Source organism: Heteronotia binoei, chromosome 4, assembly GCF_032191835.1.
Source record: "Heteronotia binoei isolate CCM8104 ecotype False Entrance Well chromosome 4, APGP_CSIRO_Hbin_v1, whole genome shotgun sequence".
NCBI lineage: Eukaryota > Metazoa > Chordata > Lepidosauria > Squamata > Gekkonidae > Heteronotia > Heteronotia binoei.
In genome coordinates this window covers 179,895,832-179,914,521 of record NC_083226.1, presented here as the reverse complement: position 1 = coordinate 179,914,521, position 18,690 = coordinate 179,895,832, and the positions used below count along the sequence as shown (strand labels likewise).

General features: G+C 46.9%; 1 protein-coding gene and 1 non-coding gene across 3 annotated transcripts in view; both read left to right on the top strand.

Annotated features, from left to right (window-relative positions):
• Positions 1-18,690, top strand: part of KIAA1328 (KIAA1328 ortholog) — a 447,944-nt gene that overhangs the window by 135,741 nt on the left and 293,513 nt on the right. The gene's annotated exons all lie outside the window — the stretch shown is intronic.
• TRNAT-UGU (transfer RNA threonine (anticodon UGU)) lies at positions 3,083-3,151 on the top strand. The gene has a single exon. It is a non-coding gene; the product is annotated as a tRNA-Thr (tRNA).

Below are 18,690 nucleotides of genomic sequence, written 5' to 3'. Positions count from 1 at the left end.
AACCGGTGCGAAGCAGTAAAACACCAATAACAAGCAGTTAAACATAGAAAAATAATTCCAGCTGGGTAGAGAGAGCCCAGAAGCTTTCTGGAACGTGAAAGTTTTAACTGACGTCCTGAATCTAGCAACAAAAGAACGTGCCAGAAGTTCATCCATCAGGGGAGCCAAGGGGAAGGTGACGTCAAAGAGCAGAGAGATGGAATCAGGCCGCTGAATCATAGAATCATAGAGTGGGAAGGGACCTCCAGGGTCATCTAGTCCAACCCCCTGCACAACGCAGGAAACTCACAAACACCTCCCCCTAAATTCACAGGATCCACATTGCTGTCAGATGGCCATCTAGCCTCTGTTTAAAAACCTCCAAGGAAGGAGAGCCCACCACCTCCCGAGGAAGCCTGTCCCGCTGAGGAACCGCTCTAAGGGTCAGGAATCATAGAGTTGGAAGGGACCTCCAGCGTCATCTAGTCCAACCCCCTGCACAATGCAGGAAACTCACAAACACCTCCCCCTAAATTCACAGGATCTTCATCGCTGTCAGATGACCATCTAGCCTCTGTTTCAGAACCTCCAAGGAAGGAGAGCCCACCACCTCCCAGGGAGGAAGCCTGTTCCACTGAGGAACCGCTCTAACGGTCGGGAAGTTCTTCCTAATGTTGAGCCAGAAACTCTTTTGATTTAATTTCAACCCATTGGTTCTGGTCCTATCTTCTGGGGCCACAGAAACCAATTGCACACCATCCTCTCTATGACAGCCCTTCAAGGACTTGAAGATGGTGATCCTCTCACCTCTCAGCCGCCTCCTCTCCAGGCTAAACATGCCCAGCTCCTTCAACCTTTCTAGATAGAACTTGGTCTCCAGACCCCTCTTGTTACCATTTACGTCGCCCTCCTCTGGACCCATCCCAGTTTGTCTATACCCTTGTTAAAACGTGGTGCCTAAAACTGAACACAATATTGGAGAAACGTCGACTGCGGGGTGACATGATAGAGGTTTACAAGATAATGCATGGGAAGGAGAAAGTAGAGAAAGAAGTACTTTTCTCCGTTTCTCACAATACAAGAACTCGCGGGCATTCGATGAAATTGCTGAGCAGTCAGGTTTAAAACAGATAAAAGGAAGTACTTCTTCACCCAAAGGGTGATTAGCATGTGGAATTCACTGCCATAGGAGGTGGTGGCGGCTACAAGCATAGCCAGCTTCAAGATGGGGTTAGATAAAAATATGGAGCAGAGGTCCATCAGTGGCTATTAGCCACAGTGTGTATATATATATATATGTATACATATATATAATTTTTTTGGCCACTGTGTGACACAAAGTGTTGGACTGGATGGGCCATTGACCTGATCCAACATGGCTTCTCTTATGTGACACAGAGTGTTGGACTGGATAGGCCACTGGCTTGATCCAACATGGCTTCTCTTATGTTCTTATGTGACACAGAGTGTTGGACTGGATGGGCCATTGGCCTGATCCAACAGGGCTTCTCTTATGTGACACAGAATGTTGGACTAGATAGGCCATTGGCCTGATCCAACATGGCTTCTCTTATGTTCTTATGTGACACAGAGTGTTGGAATGGATGGGCCATTGGCCTGATTCAACATGGTTTCTCTTCTGTTCTTATGTGACACAGAGTGTTGGACTGGATGGGCCATTGGCCTGATCCAACATGGGTTCTCTTATGTTCTTATGTACTCCAGGTGAGGTCTTACCAGAGCAGAGCAAAGTGATACCATCAGTTCACGTGATCTGGACCCTACACTTTTGTTGCTACAGCCCAAAATTGTATTTGCCACCAAAAGTCAGCGTCACCTACTCAGACTGGCAGCAGCTCTCTCCACAGTCTCAGTGGAGGTCTTGCACGTCACGTGTAACTGGCTCTTTTTAACAGGAGATGCTGGGGACTGAACCTGGGACCTTCCGCCTGCCAAGCAGATGCTCTGTGCCTGAGCCACGGCCCCTCCTCAACGGGATGGCCGTTCCCAGCATTTTCTGGCCTTGACATGGCAAGGTTGTGCCCCACTCCACAATGGAGAAAATGATTGAGTTACTACTGCTGTTGCCTGAGAATAGGCTTTTAAATGAGGTTTAGGGTGTTGTATTTGTTTGGATTCGTTGCACGCTTGCTTCCGCTTGTGTTAACCGTCGTCGTCCCAGCTGTGTCATCGTTCCCGATTCCCCGTTGTACCAGTGCAGAGTTGTTTGGATTCTATTCAGTGAAAGAGGACATGCAGGAGCAATTCCGTCAACTGTTTGGATTAGCTCTCTTTGCCAACAAGTTGCCAATGCTTCAACAGTAGAGCTTGGCAGACCCAACTGGAAAAAAAAAATTCCCCAGGGCGGCTACAAAACCTAGCGGATGCACCACTCACCAGCTATGGACCAATAATCTCTTCCCCAGTCCTTGCAAGGAGAAGAGTTATGGGTGGGGGGGCTACAAGCCAACCTTTGTTACCTGAAGATAGAAATAACCCCTTTCCAGTAGGAAGTGGCAGGGTGGGAGCTGGAGACAAAGCACTTCGTTGGGCAAAGGAGGTGACTCAGTGGTAGAGCATCTGCTTGGTAAGCAGAAGGTCCCACATTCAATCCCCGGCATCTCCAATTAAAAAGGGTCCAGGCAAATTGGCGTGAAAAACCTCAGCTTGAGACCCTGAAGAGCCATGAATGGGGCTGTGGCTCAGTGGTAGAGCATCTGCTTGATAAGCAGAAGGTCCCACATTCAATCCCCGGCATCTCCAACTAAAAAGGGTCCAGGCAAATTGGCGTGAAAAACCTCAACTTGCGGCCGTGGAATGCGGCTTCCAGCCTGTGTATACAATACTGACTTTGATGGACTGAGGGTCTGATTCAGTAGAAGGCAGCTTCATATGTTCATGTGTCCTTTTCAGTATAATCAATTGTGATAACTTGCCAGGAATGATGGTACCTTCTTAGAGGAAGGATGGTGGCTCAGTGGTAGAGCTTCTGCTTTGTTAGCAGAAGGTCCCATGTTCAATCCCTGGCATCTCCAACTAAAAGAGGTCCGGGCAAATACGCGTGAAAAACCTCAGCTTGAGACCCTGGAGAGCCATGAAAAAGGCTGTGGCTCAGTGGTAGAGCATCTGCTTTGTAAGCAGAAGGTCCCAGGTTCAATCCCCGGCATCTCCAACTAAAAGGGTCCAGGCAAATAGGCATGAAAAACCACCGTTTGAGACCCTGGCGAGCCGCTGCCAGTCTGAGTAGACAATACTGATTTTGATGGACTGAGGGTGTGATTCAGTAGAAGGCAGCTTCATGTGTTCATATGTTGTTGGTTTGCAAAAATGAGGTGGGGATAGAAAAGAAAGGGGAATGGGCGTGAAGAAAGCAGAAGGCTTATGGAAAGGCAATGGAAGGAAGGCAGTGTGGAGTTACAGCTGATTTATAGTGAACATATAAGCTGCCATATACTGAATCAGACCCCCGGTCCATCCAAGTCAGTCTTGTCTACTCAGACTGGCAGCGGCTCTCCAGGGTCTCAAGCTGAGGTTTTTCACACCTATTTGCCTGGACCCTTTTTAGATGGAGATACCGGGGATTGAATGTGGGACCTTCTGCTTGCCAAGCAGATGCTCTTCCACTGAGCCACCGTCCCTCTCCACAAAGGGTTATTCCAGGTAAGAAGTGAGCAGAGGTGGTTTGCCATCGTCTTCCTCTGTGCAGCAACTCCCATCTTCCTTGGTGATCTACTGTTCAATTAGAAATCAGGCTGACGACTGTTTTCCAAGTTCTGATGAGCTTTGGCCAAGCCTGGACTATCCGGGCTGCTAAGGCAACGAAGGGGCATGAAAGATGGACCAAGTATTAGAACAGGGGTGTCAAACATGCAGTCTGGGGCCCAGATCAGGCCCCCAGAGGGCCGTTATCAGGCCCCCGTGCGAGTCTGCTTCCTTCTCCCTCTCTCTTGCTTCTTTCTGCATCACAACTTGCTTTGCCAGACTTGCACAATCACACAGGAGCTACAGAGCAAAGACTCTACTTTCTCCATTGGCTCCTCCCTTAGGGAGAAAGGTGTGGGGGCGAGTTAGAGCTTGCACTACCAGGCTCTCTCAATCACACAGCAGAGCTACTGAGCCAAGCCTCTCTTCCTTTTTATTGGTTGAGGCTCCTCCCCATCCTCATGCCCTGGAGAAGGGAGGAAAGAGCTAGAGCTTCCTTTGTCCAGTTTCCTCAATCCCATGGGAGAAATGCAAAGAAAGTACCTTTTTTTTTAGAAAAGCGCCTCTGTGTCCTTTATAAAGTTTGTACCTCTGCTTCCTGGCATTACATCTTATCACACATGGCCAGCCCAGCAAGGTCTCATTTATGTCAGATCCGGCCCTCATAACAAATGAGTTCAACGCCCCTGAGAATGTTCACGGTGCTGCACTAGAGTAGAAAGGTAATATATACATCCATGAAGAAGACGACTGCAGATTTATACCCCACCCGTCTCTCTGAATCAGAGACTCAAAGCATCTTGCAATCTCTTATATCTTCTCCCCCCACAACAGACACCTTGTGAGGTAGATGGGGCTGAGAGAGCTCTCACAGCAGCTGCCCTTTCAAGGACAGAGACTCAGAGCGGCTCACAATCTCCTATACCTTCCTCCCCCACAACAGACACCCTGTGAGGTGGGTGGGGCTGAGAGAACTCTGACAGAAGCTGCCCTTTCAACGACAACTCCTGCGAGAGCTCTGGCTGACCCAAGGCCATTCCAGCAGGTGCAAGTGGAGGAGTGGGGAATCAAACCCGGTTCTCCCAGATAAGATTCCATGCACTTAACCACTACACCAAACTGGCTGTCATGAAAGACGAAGCGTTGACTCCATCTTGAGGTAGTGCATAGATGAAGCCTGCTTCGGTGGGGAGGGCGGGATATAAATAAAATGATTGATTGATGAAGGGTTTTTCCGGATACTCATTTTCCTCCCTTGTGAAGTTCTTGTTTCTTTGGGCTTGTTCCCTATTCTGCATTGGCGTCGCTTCCTTCAGAGGTCGAACGGATCCACATCAGGTATAGCCAGCATAAAACCCTGCAGTTTTAATTTGCTGAGGGATATGCCAGACATAAATTGGCCACTAGAGGGAGCAGCACATGTGCAGAACAGCCCCCCCCCCCCCCAAAAAAAGAAGATGAAACAGGAACTTACGATAGAGGAAAAGAAGAATGCAGAAACAAACAAAGCCCTAGAAACTGGTGCATAGAAGGGCAGGGAGAGGAATAAGGTTGTCCTGGGAGCCTGGCAAGGAAAAGGAAGGGTACAGAGCAGGGCTGACCAAACTTGCTTAAGGGTAAGATGTTAGAGGAGAAGAAGAAGAAGAAGAAGATGATGATGATACTGGATTTATATCCCGCCCTCCACTCCAAAGAGTCTCAGAGCGGCTCACAATCTCCTTTCCCTTCCTCCCCCACAACAGACAGCCTGTGAGGTAGAAGAAGATATTGGATTTATATCCCACCCACCACTCCGAAGAGTCTCAGAGCGGCTCACAATCTCCTTTCCCTTCCTCCCCCACAACAGACACCCTGTGAGGTAGATGAAGATATTGGATTTATATCCCGCCCTCCACTCCAAAGAGTCTCAGAGCGGCTCACAATCTCCTTTACCTTCCTCCCCCACAACAGACACCCTGTGAGGTAGAAGAAGATATTGGATTTATATCCCGCCCACCACTCCGAAGAGTCTCAGAGCGGTTCACAATCTCCTTTCCCTTCCTCCCCCACAACAGACACCCTGTGAGGTAGATGAAGATATTGGATTTATATCCCGCCCTCCACTCCAAAGAGTCTCAGAGCGGCTCACAATCTCCTTTACCTTCCTCCCCCACAACAGACACCCTGTGAGGTAGAAGAAGATATTGGATTTATATCCCTCCCTTCACTCCAAAGAGTCTCAGAGCGGCTCACAATCTCCTTTCCCTTCCTCCCCCACAACAGACACCCTGTGAGGTAGAAGAAGATATTGGATTTATATCCCGCCCACCACTCCGAAGAGTCTCAGAGCGGCTCACAATCTCCTTTCCCTTCCTCCCCCACAACAGACACCTTGTGAGGTAGATGAAGATATTGGATTTATATCCCGCCCTCCACTCCAAAGAGTCTCAGAGCGGCTCACAATCTCCTTTCCCTTCCTCCCCCACAACAGGCACCCTATGAGTTAGATGGAGATATTGGATTTATATCCTGCCCTCCACTCCGAAGAGTCTCAGAGCGGCTCATAATCTCCTTTCCCTTCCTCCCCCACAACAGACACCCTGTGAGGTAGATGAAGATATTGGATTTATATCCCGCCCTCCACTCCAAAGAGTCTCAGAGCGGCTCACAATCTCCTTTCCCTTCCTCCCCCACAACAGACACCCTGTGAGGTAGATGAAGATATTGGATTTATATCCCGTCCTCCACTCCAAAGAGTCTCAGAACGGCTCACCATCTCCTTTTCCTTCCTCCCCCACAACAGACACCCTGTGAGGTACAAGAAGATATTGCATTTATATCCCGCCCTCCACTCCAAAGAGTCTCAGAGTGGCTCACAATCTCCTTTACCTTGCTCCCCCACAACAGACACCATGTGAGGTAGATGAAGATATTGGATTTATATCCCGCCCTCTACGTCGAAGAGTCTCAGAGTGGCTCACAATCGCCTTTACCTCCTCCCCTCCCCCCCAACAGACACCCTGTGAGGTAGATGAAGATATTGGATTTATATCCCATCCTCCACTTGGAAGAGTCTCCGAGCGGCTCACAATCTCCTTTACCTTCGTCCCCCACAACAGACACCCTGTGAGGTGGGTGCGGTTGAGAGGACTCTCCCAGCAGCTGCCCTTTCAAGGACAACCTCTGCCAGGGCTATGGCTGACCCAAGGCCATTCCAGCAGGTGCAAGTGGAGGAGTGGGGAATCAAACCCAGTTCTCCCAGATAAGAGTCCGCACACTTAACCACTACACCAAACTGGGGAGAGAGAGCTGCAAGATATGAATGTCAGATGTTTGAGAGCTGCGAGACAGGAAGGAAGGGCGGCAAATAGATGGGGATGAAGGGAGAGGTGGAAGCAACTCTAACTTTAAATACATTCTCCAAGCCGCCAGCTGGCTTGGCTTGGAGGAGTGATTTCGTGAGACAAATGCCTTCTCCAAACCAGCCGACGAGGTGTTGTGGGCTTTGAGAGCCACGCAGGATGCGTGAAAGAGCCAGGTTCGGCTCCTGAGTCGCAGTTTAGCCACCCCCCGGTATAGAGCAAACTGGGGAAGAGTTATTCAGTCGCGAGCATTCCAGCGTCTAGTACTAAGTCTTATAGTGTATCAGCCTTTAGCATAGTGTAGTGTGCAGCACTGGTGTTAAGCTAGCTTGCTTAAAAACAGCACCCAAACCTTCCGGAGGAGTTAATTTTTCCTCTTTTGCTTCCTGTCTTGCTTGAACTGTGTGCCTTCAGTACACCAGTGGAGTGTCGTTACATTCTTCGGTGGAGAATTTCCGCTTTTCATCATCCCCGCTGCAGGCGGGCCAGTCCCAGTAGCTTCTGGTGCCCAGCTACTTACGACTGTGCATGTGGAGCATTGATCAAAGATGACCATGTGTGCAAAGAAATGTGGGGTTTGGGCATCTGCTTGGCATGCAAAAGGTCCCAGGTTCAATCCCTGGCATCTGGTCACCGCACCTCAAAAAAGATATTACAGCATTGGAAAAAGTGCAGAAAAGGGCAACTAGAATGATTAAAGGGTTGGAACCCTTTCCCCATGAAGAAAGGTTGAAACGCTTGGGACTCTTTAGCTTGGAGAAACGTCGACTGCGGGGTGACATGATAGAGGTTTACAAGATAATGCATGGGATGGAGAAAGTAGAGAAAGAAATACTTTTCTCCCTTTCTCACAATACAAGAACTTGTGGGCATTCCATGAAATTGCTGAGCAGACAGGTAAAACGGATAAAAGGAAGTACTTCTTCACCCAAAGGGTGATCAACATGTGGAATTCACTGCCAAAGGAGGTGGTGGCAGCTAAAGTATAGCCAGCTTCAAGAGGGGATTGGATAAAAATATGGAGCAGAGGTCCATCAGTGGATCATAGCCACAGTGTATTGTTGGAACTCTCTGTCTGGGGCAAGTGATGCTCTGTATTCTTGTGCTTGGGGGGAGGGCACAGTGGAAGGGCTTCTAACCTCACTGGTGGACCTCCTGATGACATCTGGGTTTTTTTGGCCACTGTGTGACACAGAGTGTTGGACTGGATGGGCCTTTGGCCTGATCCAACAGGGCTTCTCTTATGTTCTTCTGTGACACAGAGTGTTGGATTGGATGGGCCACTGGCCTGATCCAACATGGCTTCTCCTATGTTCTTATGTCCTGTTGAAAGGACCAGGCAGTATGCTGGTTTGAGAAGGCAGTGCTGACCTCTATGGCAAGAGTGGCCAAACCTGCTTAACATAGAAGCCACATAGGATGCATAGCAGTTTAAAAGCTGCAAGGCATGATTGTCAGATGTTTGAGAGCCGGAAGGAAGACAAATAGATGGGGAGAAAGGAGTGAGGGAGAGGTGGAAAGAAAGCAACTTCAACTTTAAATGCATTCTCCAAGCTGCTAGTTGGTTTGGCTTGGAGAAGTGATTTGAAGCGATGCTTTCTGCGAGCTGGCCAGCGGGGCAGTGGGGGCTTTGAGAGCCACACGATGTGCGAGAAAGAGCCACGTGTGGCTCGCGAGCCACAGTTTGGCCACCCCTGCTCTACGGTCCAGTGGTCTGATTCATGGTGAGGCAGCTTCGTGTGTCCAGGTGTGCCCCTCTGCTAACTGGGTAGCCCCTGTGACGTCTAAGGCTGCAGCGTCCTCAGGCGGCATCTTCGACTTGGAGCTCTGTTAAAATACGGATCTGGCTTTGGGCTGTCCTTTCGGTGCCTTTCGGAGGGAAACCAAAGCGGCAGGGGAGGAAGCTCGAAGGCCCCGGCTGGAAGCAGCGTCCCTTCCCCCTCCGACCAATAAAAAAGAGAATAATATGAGATAAGCTCAGCAATTTCCAGGCATTTCTTTGTTTGCACTGTATATTCCCAGCTCTTCCTCCGTCACTACTGTCAGGGATGTGCTGGATCGGTAAGTTATAAATGTCCTGAAATTACGGAGATTATCTCCCAGGCTGCTTTGTAACTTTTTTTTAATGTTCTTTTTCTTTCTTTTTTTTAAGCATGAAACTGCTTTTGACTAGCTAGTCGTTGGCAAATCCCTGGGTATCTCGCGTGGCCTATTGCATTAGAGTAAGTCTGATGTATTATTCAAGCAAATCACTAATAAAAGATTTAAACCTTTCTCCTTTCTTTCTTTCTCTCTTTCTCTTTTTAAAAAAAACGCAGTGGCCTCTTACTAGATTGTTAACTCCTAACGCAAACAGTACCTCCTTGTCGTTCTGTTGTACGTTTATACCGGGAAAAACAGGCACTCGTGCATCGATCTGGAAGGGGCAGGGGGAGCAGCGGGGCGGCGGCTGTCTTGAAGAGGAGCCCCCGGGAGACTGGAAGATGTGCGAGAGCATCGCATGACAGGGATTAGCGGCTCCTCCAAGTTTGAGAGGCAGTCAGCTGGCTCCGTGCAAAGGCACGGGTCCTTGAGCGCACGACTCAGGGGTGGAGACAGCTCAGCGGCACCTCTCTGGTTGGGGTCCCCCGTGGGGCGGCGTGCGTAACCCTGTGAGGCTCGGCGAGCGGCACTGCAGAACGCCAGGCCTCTTTATCGGATGCCGAGAACGAGTCTGAAGGAATCTGTTGAGAGTTGGCTCAATTACAGCCCTCTTCAATCACGTAGACCTTAATTTAAATCTCAATGAAGGCGGGCACGCAGTCCTTTCTCCGTCAACATGTCCCCTTTGAAACAAATATCTCGAAAACTTAAGGCTTTCTTTTTAGCTTCTCTGCTTCCTTGTTCCTTCTGTAGCAACTCTCAGCGAGCTGGGCACTCGATCGTCTTTCTCATTGCTGGGGTGACGGTAGCCAAATTCTGTTCTAATAAAAGGCCATTTCAGCGACTGGGGTGCATAATAGAATCATAGAATCCTAGAGTTGGAAGGGGCCATATAGACCATCTAATCCAACCCCCTGCTCCATGCAGGATCAGCCTAAAACATCTCCAACAAATAATCCTCCAGCCACGTTTTGAAGACCGCCAATGAAGGGCAGCTCACCACCTTCTTAGGCAGCTGGTTCCACCTCTGAACTACTCTTGACTGTAGAATTTTTTTCCTAATATCCATCCGGTACTTTTTTTTCTTGTAATTTGAGCCCATTGCTTCTGCCAAGTGGAACAGCTCCTTACCCTCCTGCAAATGACAGCTCTTCAAAGACTTCAAGAGAGCTCCTGTCCTCCCACAGTCTCCTCTTCTCCAGACTGAACCTCCCCAACGCTCTCCTCAGCTTTTCCTCAGAGGGTTCTTCCTCCAGGCCCTCGATCGCCCTCGTCGCTCTCTTCTGCACCTGCTTGATTTTGTCCACATCTTTGTTGAAGTGAGGCCTCCAGAACTGCACACAGTATTCCAGTCTTCTTCTTCTTCTCCTTCTCCTCCTCCTCCACCTCCTTCTCCTTCACCCTTGTTGCTCTCTTCTGCACCCACTCGATTTTGTCCACATCTTTGTTGAAGTGAGGCCTCCAGAACTGCACACAGTATTCCAGTCTTCTTCTTCTTCTCCTTCTCCTCCTCCTCCACCTCCTTCTCCTTCACCCTTGTTGCTCTCTTCTGCACCCACTCGATTTTGTCCACATCTTTGTTGAAGTGAGGCCTCCAGAACTGCACACAGTATTCCAGTCTTCTTCTCCTCCTCCTCCTCCTTCTCCTTCATCCTCGTTGCTCTCTTCTGCATCTGAAGAAGAAGAAGATATTGGATTTATATCCCGCCCTCCACTCCGAAGAGTCTCAGAGCGGCTCACAATCTCCTTTCCCTTCCTCCCCCACAACAGACACCCTGTGAGGTAGATGAAATTATTGGATTTATATCCCGCCCTCCATCCGAAGAATCTCAGAGTGGCTCACAATCCCCTTTATCTCCCTCCCCCACAACAAACAACCTGTGAGGTGGGTGGCCCTGAGAGGGCTCTCACAGCAGCTGCCCTTTCAAGGACAACCTCTGCCACAGCTATGGCTGACCCAAGGCCATGCTAGCAGGTGCAAGTGGAGGAGTGGGGAATCAAACCCGGTTCTCCCAGATAAGAGTCCGCACACTTAACCACTACACCAAACTGGGTCTCTGCTCGATTTTGTCCACATCTTTGTTGAAGTGAGGCCTCCAGAACTGCACACAGTATTCCACTCTTCTTCTCCTCCTCCTCCACCTCCTCCTCCTTCTCCTTCATCCTTGTTGCTCTCTTCTGCACCCGCTCGATTTTGTCCATATCTTTGTTGAAGTGAGGCCTCCAGAACTGCACGCACTCTCTTCCGTTGCACCTTTTATTGGAATTCTGCTCTTGCGGGGGCAACGTGGCAAGTGAGACCTACGTACGTGGGGCCTGACCAGTATTCAGAAGTACTTTGCAGGCTTAGCCAAATCCCTGCACAGTTGGACTCAAAGCAAGAGAGATGCTTGAAGCTGAATCGACACCACAGGCCACCTTTGCTCTACATCGTCTCCTCTGACCGGCGGTGGCGGTGGCTTTCTGGTGTTACAGGCCAAGAAGGGTCTCTTCCAGCACCTGCGACCTGAGATCGTTTTACAGGAGACGCCAGGGTGTAACCTGGGGGGCTGCTGTGTTTGCTCTGCCTACAGCTGCCCACCCCTGGCCCAAGACGATGAAGACAAAAAGAGGGTCAGCGAATAACACCTGGGACAAGACTGCATTGGGGTACTCAGAACATGGAGGGCCAGTAGAATTCCTTCCTCGCCCCCCCTGTTCTGTGCAGCCTTATCAGCGTCCAATGAATATTGTTCTGCAAGTATATTTCTTATTTCATGCTTCATTTTCTCTTCTCCCAGAGCAAGAGGTGTAATAAAGCGCTCTGCGTTAGAAGAGCCGGGGAGAGGATGTCGAGAGGAATGTTTGCTGTCGCATTAGAGGGAGATAGAAAAGGGCGGATTGGGGGGGGGGGAGTACGACCGCGAGGCTGAGCCTTTCTCTCCCCCCCCCCCCCCGCGGCCTGAACGAAGGGACGGAATAAAAGAACATCTGGAAGGGCGTGGCTGCTGGATTTCTGCGCTGTTTGAGAGCAAGGCTGGAGTCCAGCAGCACCTTGAAGACCAACCAGGTTCCCAGGCGGCGGGCTTTCGAGAGCCACATCGTGCCTAAGGGAGCCTTGTGTTTTCACAATTTATTGATAACATATGGTTACAAATCTTAATTCTAAATTTCCAATACTAACCCATATGGCATTTCAACCCCCCCTCCCTCCAATGTTGACTTCCCCGAAGCTATAGATTCAAGTTCAATACTAAAGGTACTACTAACTGATCAAAATTCAATATATATTCAATATATATTTTCCCCCCCATTAATGCTAAAAAATTGTCCAATGTCTTTTTACATTCCACTCTTTCTCCATATATCCTTTAAATTTTTTCCACTCCTTTTTGAATATCTCTAAATCGTAGTCTCTTAGCGTTCTAGTTAGTTTGTCCATTTCACTCCACGATAAAACTTTCATAGTCCAGTCCCATTTCTCTGGTATTTTTTCTTGCTTCCAAAGCTGCGCATACAATGTCCTAGCAGCTGATAGCAAGTACCAAATTAGAGTCCTGTCTTCCTTTGGAAATTTTTCTAATTGTAATTCAAGCAAGAACGTCTCTGCAGTTTTCTTAAAGTCGTAACCCAAAATTTTGGAGATTTCTTATTGTATCATCTTCCAGTACTCTTTCGCTTTTTCACAAGTCCACCACATATGGAAGAAAGAACCTTCATGTTTTTTACATTTCCAACATCTATCCGACATTTTCTTACTCATCCTAGCCAGTTTTTTCGGAGTCATATACCACCTATACATCATCTTAAAACAGTTCTCTTTTATACTCTGACAAGTTGAAATCTTCATTGAGTTCTTCCAAAGGTGCTCCCACGCATCCATTTGTATTTCTCTATTCACATTGATTGCCCATTTGCCCATTTGAGATTTTACTACTTCTTCTTCTGTAGACCATTTCAATAATAATTTGTATTTGCCAAAGGGAGCCTTGACTCTCAAAAGCAGGGGTGTTGAACTCATTTGTTACGAGGGCCGGATCTGACATAAAATGAGACCTTGTCGGGCCAGGCCATACGTGTCATAAAATGTAAGGCCAGGTAGCAGAGATAATAAACTTTATAAAGGCAAACGCAATTAAAAAAATAGGAAGAAAATTCCTTAAAGCATGCTTAAAGCATTAACACTCGTTGATCTTAAAGATGCTTTCTTTATCTCTCCCATTGGACCCAGGGAACTGGGCAAAGGAAGCTCTGGCTCTTCCCTTCCTCCCCCAGGGAACCAGGAAGGGGGAGGAGCCTCAGTCAAGAGATGGAAGAGAGGCTTGGATCAGTAGCTCTGTGGTGCGATTGAGAGAGCCTGGCCAAGGAAGCGTTCCCTTCCCAAGGGAGGAGCCTCTGCCAATGGAGAAGATAAAGGTTTTGCAAAGCAAGCTGTTACGCAGAAAGACGCAAGAGAGAGGGAAAAGGAAACAGATGACAGCCGGGCACTTTGGGGGCTTGATAGACGCCATCTGGGGGGCCTCATTCAGCCTGCGGGCCGCGTGTTTGACACTCCTGCACAAAAGCTTATATCGTGGAAATGTGGTCACTCTCCAATGAGCTGGCGGAGTTGGGACTTCCACTTCTGCTGCAGGCCGACACAGTTGCACACCTGAAACCAGGAACTCCTTTGCATGATGTAGTCAGTTTTTCTGGAGCTTACAGTAGGCCCTTGAAGAAGAGCCCTTTAAGCTCTTATGTCAAGCATGGTGAAATTCCATTGATAATCAATTGTTATAGGGTCCTGCCTAACACTGGTCTGTGAAGTATGGAGGACCCAGCTTTGCTAGCTTTGTTATTCTTTCCCTCCCCCCTTCTTGCTTTATTGCCTGAAAAGTAGAAGTAGTGAGAAATGAAACTAATCAGCACCTTCCCATACATTCCTGGTAGGGAGTGCAACACATCTGGGGAAAGCAAGGACAGAGTCCTGATAACACTGTGAGAATGTAGACATTTATGATAGTTTATTTGTGAGAGCTACCCCGCATTTGGGTTCTTTTTTTTGTTTGCGTTTTATAATTGTTATTGATTTTAACTACAAAAAGAAGAAGCGCAAGCATAGGTACACTAAAGAGGGGAAGGGGTGTATACAGAGTGGGAAAAACATTAACCAGGAAGAATACAAATATATCAGTTATAATTCTGCCTCCAAATAAAATACCCAATTCTTTCTACCTGCAAGTATAAAGTTCTCCATATATTTTACCATCTTTGTCTTTCATTATACATTTTTACTAGACTATTACTTGAAATACAAGTCTAAACAATTCTTCTTCATCATATATAAGTATAAAAAAGTCAGAATAATCTCGACACAAAACTGGCTGGCTTAGCTTAACCGTATTGAAAGCACAGACTAACTTGTTAGTTTAACAAGATCATCATTAAAATAAGCATATAAAATTCATATCTTTACCCTTAACAAGCTAAAAAAAACACAACATAGTAACTTCTCTATCTCAGTACAGTCTCTCCATACAAGGGTACTAAAAGCAGATCTGCCAGATTACAAAGTAATTGTGCTGTCTGCCTTTTTAACAATTGATCCAAATTAACTATTTATTTATATAACATTTTGAAGACCCTTCTTCCTTAAAATTCTTCTCAAAATTTTCCGTCCTTTAACTCTTATATCCCTATTGTTCTCAGAAAAGCAACTTAATATAACCCAGAAATCTCACTTGACCTTTAAAAATCATATATCAATTCTTATTGAGAGTTCCATATCCAACTACCCACAGAGAGAGAGAGAGAGAGCGACAATTCAGAAACCTTTCTTCCTAAAAAAAATTTATATCCTAATTTATGGCTAAAATGCACCTTCTCTCTCCTTAATACAATCTAAAACAAATATCTTTATCCTTAACAAGCTAAAAATAGAACACAATAATTTATCTGTCTCATTATAGACAATTTCTTCAGACAAACATACTAAAAACAGATCTCCCAAATTACAAAATAATTGTGCAGTCTACCTTTAAAATCTCACTTACCCTTTTAAAATCGCATATCAATTCTTAGTAAAAAAAAATTCCGTATCTCATTGCCCACAGTGGAAACAACAATTCAAAAATCTTTCTTCCTCAAAGATTTCCACATCTTAGTTTTACTGCTTAATTCAACCATATTCAAAATACAGACTAGCTTGTTAGTTTAACAATATCGTTATAATAAGCATAAAAACCCAATATCTTTATCTATCTATTAAAAGAAAATTTATCAGATTACAAAATATGTAGTTTGCCTTCTTAAAAGTTAATCTAAGTTAACTATTTTTACATATCATTCTTTTCAAAACTTTTCAGTACTTTAGCTTTTATATCCATATTACTCTAGGAAAAGCAACATTATAGCCCAAAGGTCTCACTTAGTCTTATTACAAGTTCCATATCTGACTATTCACAGAGAGACAGCTAGTTCAAAAACCCTTCTTCCTGAAAAATTTCCACATCATGATTTTTTGGTGAAGATGCACCTTCTTTCTTAATGCAGTCATTCCTCTCAGTAAAAGTGGTAAGAATTCCACAGCCTTTGTTCCTCTCGAGATAACTTCAATCAGTCTCCATTTCCGGTCTTTCTTTTTAAGTGCGCCATAGGGTTCCATTTTGGTTTTCTTTTGCTCGTTTCCCAGCGGATCACTCTCCCTTTCCACTTCCACAGACATCACCAGGTTCTCTTTAACACTCTGCTCGTGTAGATTTGAGATTTCGCTCGCTCTCAGCACAAAAGCTCCCATTTGTTTCTTAATCAGCTCAGTCAATGAACCAAGATCTTGCTTCAGAGAATTTATACTGCTCAAAATGTCTTTTTTAATAAAAGATTTCGCTTGGCAAAGCCATTTTTCTCTGTCAGCAAACTCAGTCTATTAATCCAAGTTGAAAAGTAGCTCAGATACCCAGATAGTCCGTCTTTCCAAATCTCCTCCAGCTGAAATTTTTGCGTGTTAGCATTTCAATTTCAGTCAAACGACAAAGAGAAATCTCTCTAAAATATATCTCATTTTTGTTCAGACCATATTGCAACCAAATAAATAGCCTCTTTAACAGATATCCAATTATAGTCCGGGTCGATTTAAGTATCTATCTTCAGATTGATTCAGATTATTTCCAATGTTTAAAAACGTTCTTTAACTTTTCGAAGACTCATTCGCAGGGAAAGTGGAGCTGCAATCAACCTCTTTCCCTTCCTTTGAACTGCCGTTTGTTGTTATGTAAAACGACCCATTAGCCTGTGGTATTAAAGGCACACTTACTTGCCACGTAGAATTGTTATACTTGAGGTAGAGAAGCGATAGATCAGAAGCTTATTGAAAGAAAGAAAGAAAAGCAAGTTCACCTCTTTCTGCTGTATTGGCTGTCGTGATGGGGGGAGCTTCGGGGCATACAGGAAGAGCAGGACCGCTGCACCCCTGACTGGCTGTAAAAGTCCCATGCTGAAAGAAGACCCCTTCAGGGTCTTTTTTGGGGGGTGTCACATCTGTGGCACCCCTCCACCTGCCTGACTCAGAGGGGCCACAGGCAAGACACCCCGCAGACCCTGCTGAGCTCAAGGCAACATAACCCGGAAGCTCCATTTGGGTTCTTCTATAGCTTAATCCCCAAACATTTTTTAAATTTATTTTTTATTTATTTATTTTTTATTTATATTCCGCCTTTTCCCGAAAACTAGCGCTCCGTTTTCAAAGTGGCTCTTCTATTTGGCCATAGAAACACTGTCTCAAGCTCACCTTCCTCTGGGTGTGGATAATTCCTTCCCAGTGCCCATTGGACCAGGTTGACTTCTGTGCCAATCAGACTTAGGGCTGCCAAGTGCCTGGGCCAGGTGGGGGTTCTCCCACCCGGGAGGTTCCCAACCCACCAGCCCACATTGGCCAGCAGAGGGAACCTCTCCTGGCGTTGCCGGCATGATGATGTCACCTGCGAGTGATGTCATTGCACCGGTGCGCGCAAGCCGCTCTAGGCGTTTCCGGGAAAACTCTATGGTTTTCCTGGACATTCTAGCATTTTGGGAGGGAGAACTCTATGGTACAATAGGTACCATAGAGTTTTTGCCTCCCAAAATGCTGGAGCGTCCGGGAAAACCATAGAGTCTCCCCAGAAATGCCTAGAGTAGCCAGCATGCGACGTCGCCAGCGCGATGACATCACTCACGGGGGGCCGCGGGGGACTTGGCAACCCTAATCAGACGTGTTCCTGGGTGTCAGTAGGATGAAGCTTGATTGCAGCTGGAAAGGTGAAGGTTTGCCTTGCCTCTGTCAGAAGCGTAAGCTCTGCTTCCAAGTCTCCTTTGGTCTCTGTACAGCAGAGCTGGGGGGAAGCAAAATCCAAGTGAAGGTTAGTATTCAACCTGTAAATATTTGCAAATGGGCTTTCTTAGCCTGGGAAGTTTACTCATGCTTATTGGCTAAGGCCCCCTTTCTCCCCACAACGTATATCCCATCCGTGAGAAGGCTCGCTTTGGGTCTCTTGCCAAGAACAGAGCATTAAAACACTCCCTTGTGCAGTCAGATGTGCCAAGGAAACGTTGGGGAGGGGGAGTAAGAACTGCAGTGTGTGTTGTATTACTTTAAGGTGGGTGTCGCATGCTAGTCTAACCCTTTCTCCTCCTCGTTTAATACGAGAATAGTGTGGAGATGCTCTAAGGCAGGGGTGTCAAACATGTGTCCCCAGGGGCCGAATCAAGCCCCCAAGCAACTGGCTGTCATCTGCTTCCTTCTCCCTCTCTCTTGCTTCCTTGTAACAGTTTGCTTTGCAAGGGTTGCTCAATCGCACAGCAGCTACAGAACAAAGCCTCTGTTTTTTCCATTGGCTGAGGCGCCTCCCTTGGGGAGGAAGGGGGGGGAGGGATGGCTCGCTTTCCCAGGGTCTTTCAGTCACACAGCAGAACTACTAAGCCAAGCCTCTCTTCCCTCTGTTGGATGAGGCTCCTCCCCCTCCTGGTCCCATGGGGAAGGAAGGAAGGAAAGAGCCAGAGCTTCCTTTGCCCAGTTCCCTGGATTCCGTGGGAGAAATACAAAGAAAGCACCTTTAAGACCAACGAGCGCTAACGTTTTAAGCATGTTTTAAATGTCCTTTAAAAAGTTTATATATATACCAGGCATTACATTTTATGAAGACACACGGCCTGGGCCGACGAGGTCTCAATGTCAGAACTGGAACGAACTTCAGACGATTCCAATACTTGTTACAAAGTAAGGATCTTTATTGAAGAACTACAGTGCTAGAGCAACGAGATAACAGTAATGCCAAGGCCTGGCAGTTGGTTACATTTTATGCCATCAGTAAAGTACAATAAAGCTATCATTCACACGGGTTTCAGACAAGTGTCTCCTTCCCAGGCTTCGTTATCAGAGGGGAGGATGCTTCCCTGTGGTGAAGGCCAAACGGCCTGTCTTCAAAGGGCACCGGTGGATGTTGAACAGAGACTATCTGTCGCCCGCCCTGGAGCCCTAAATATTTAGAATAGCTATGAGGTGCAGGGTTAATTGCTCAGACTATGGACTCTGGGT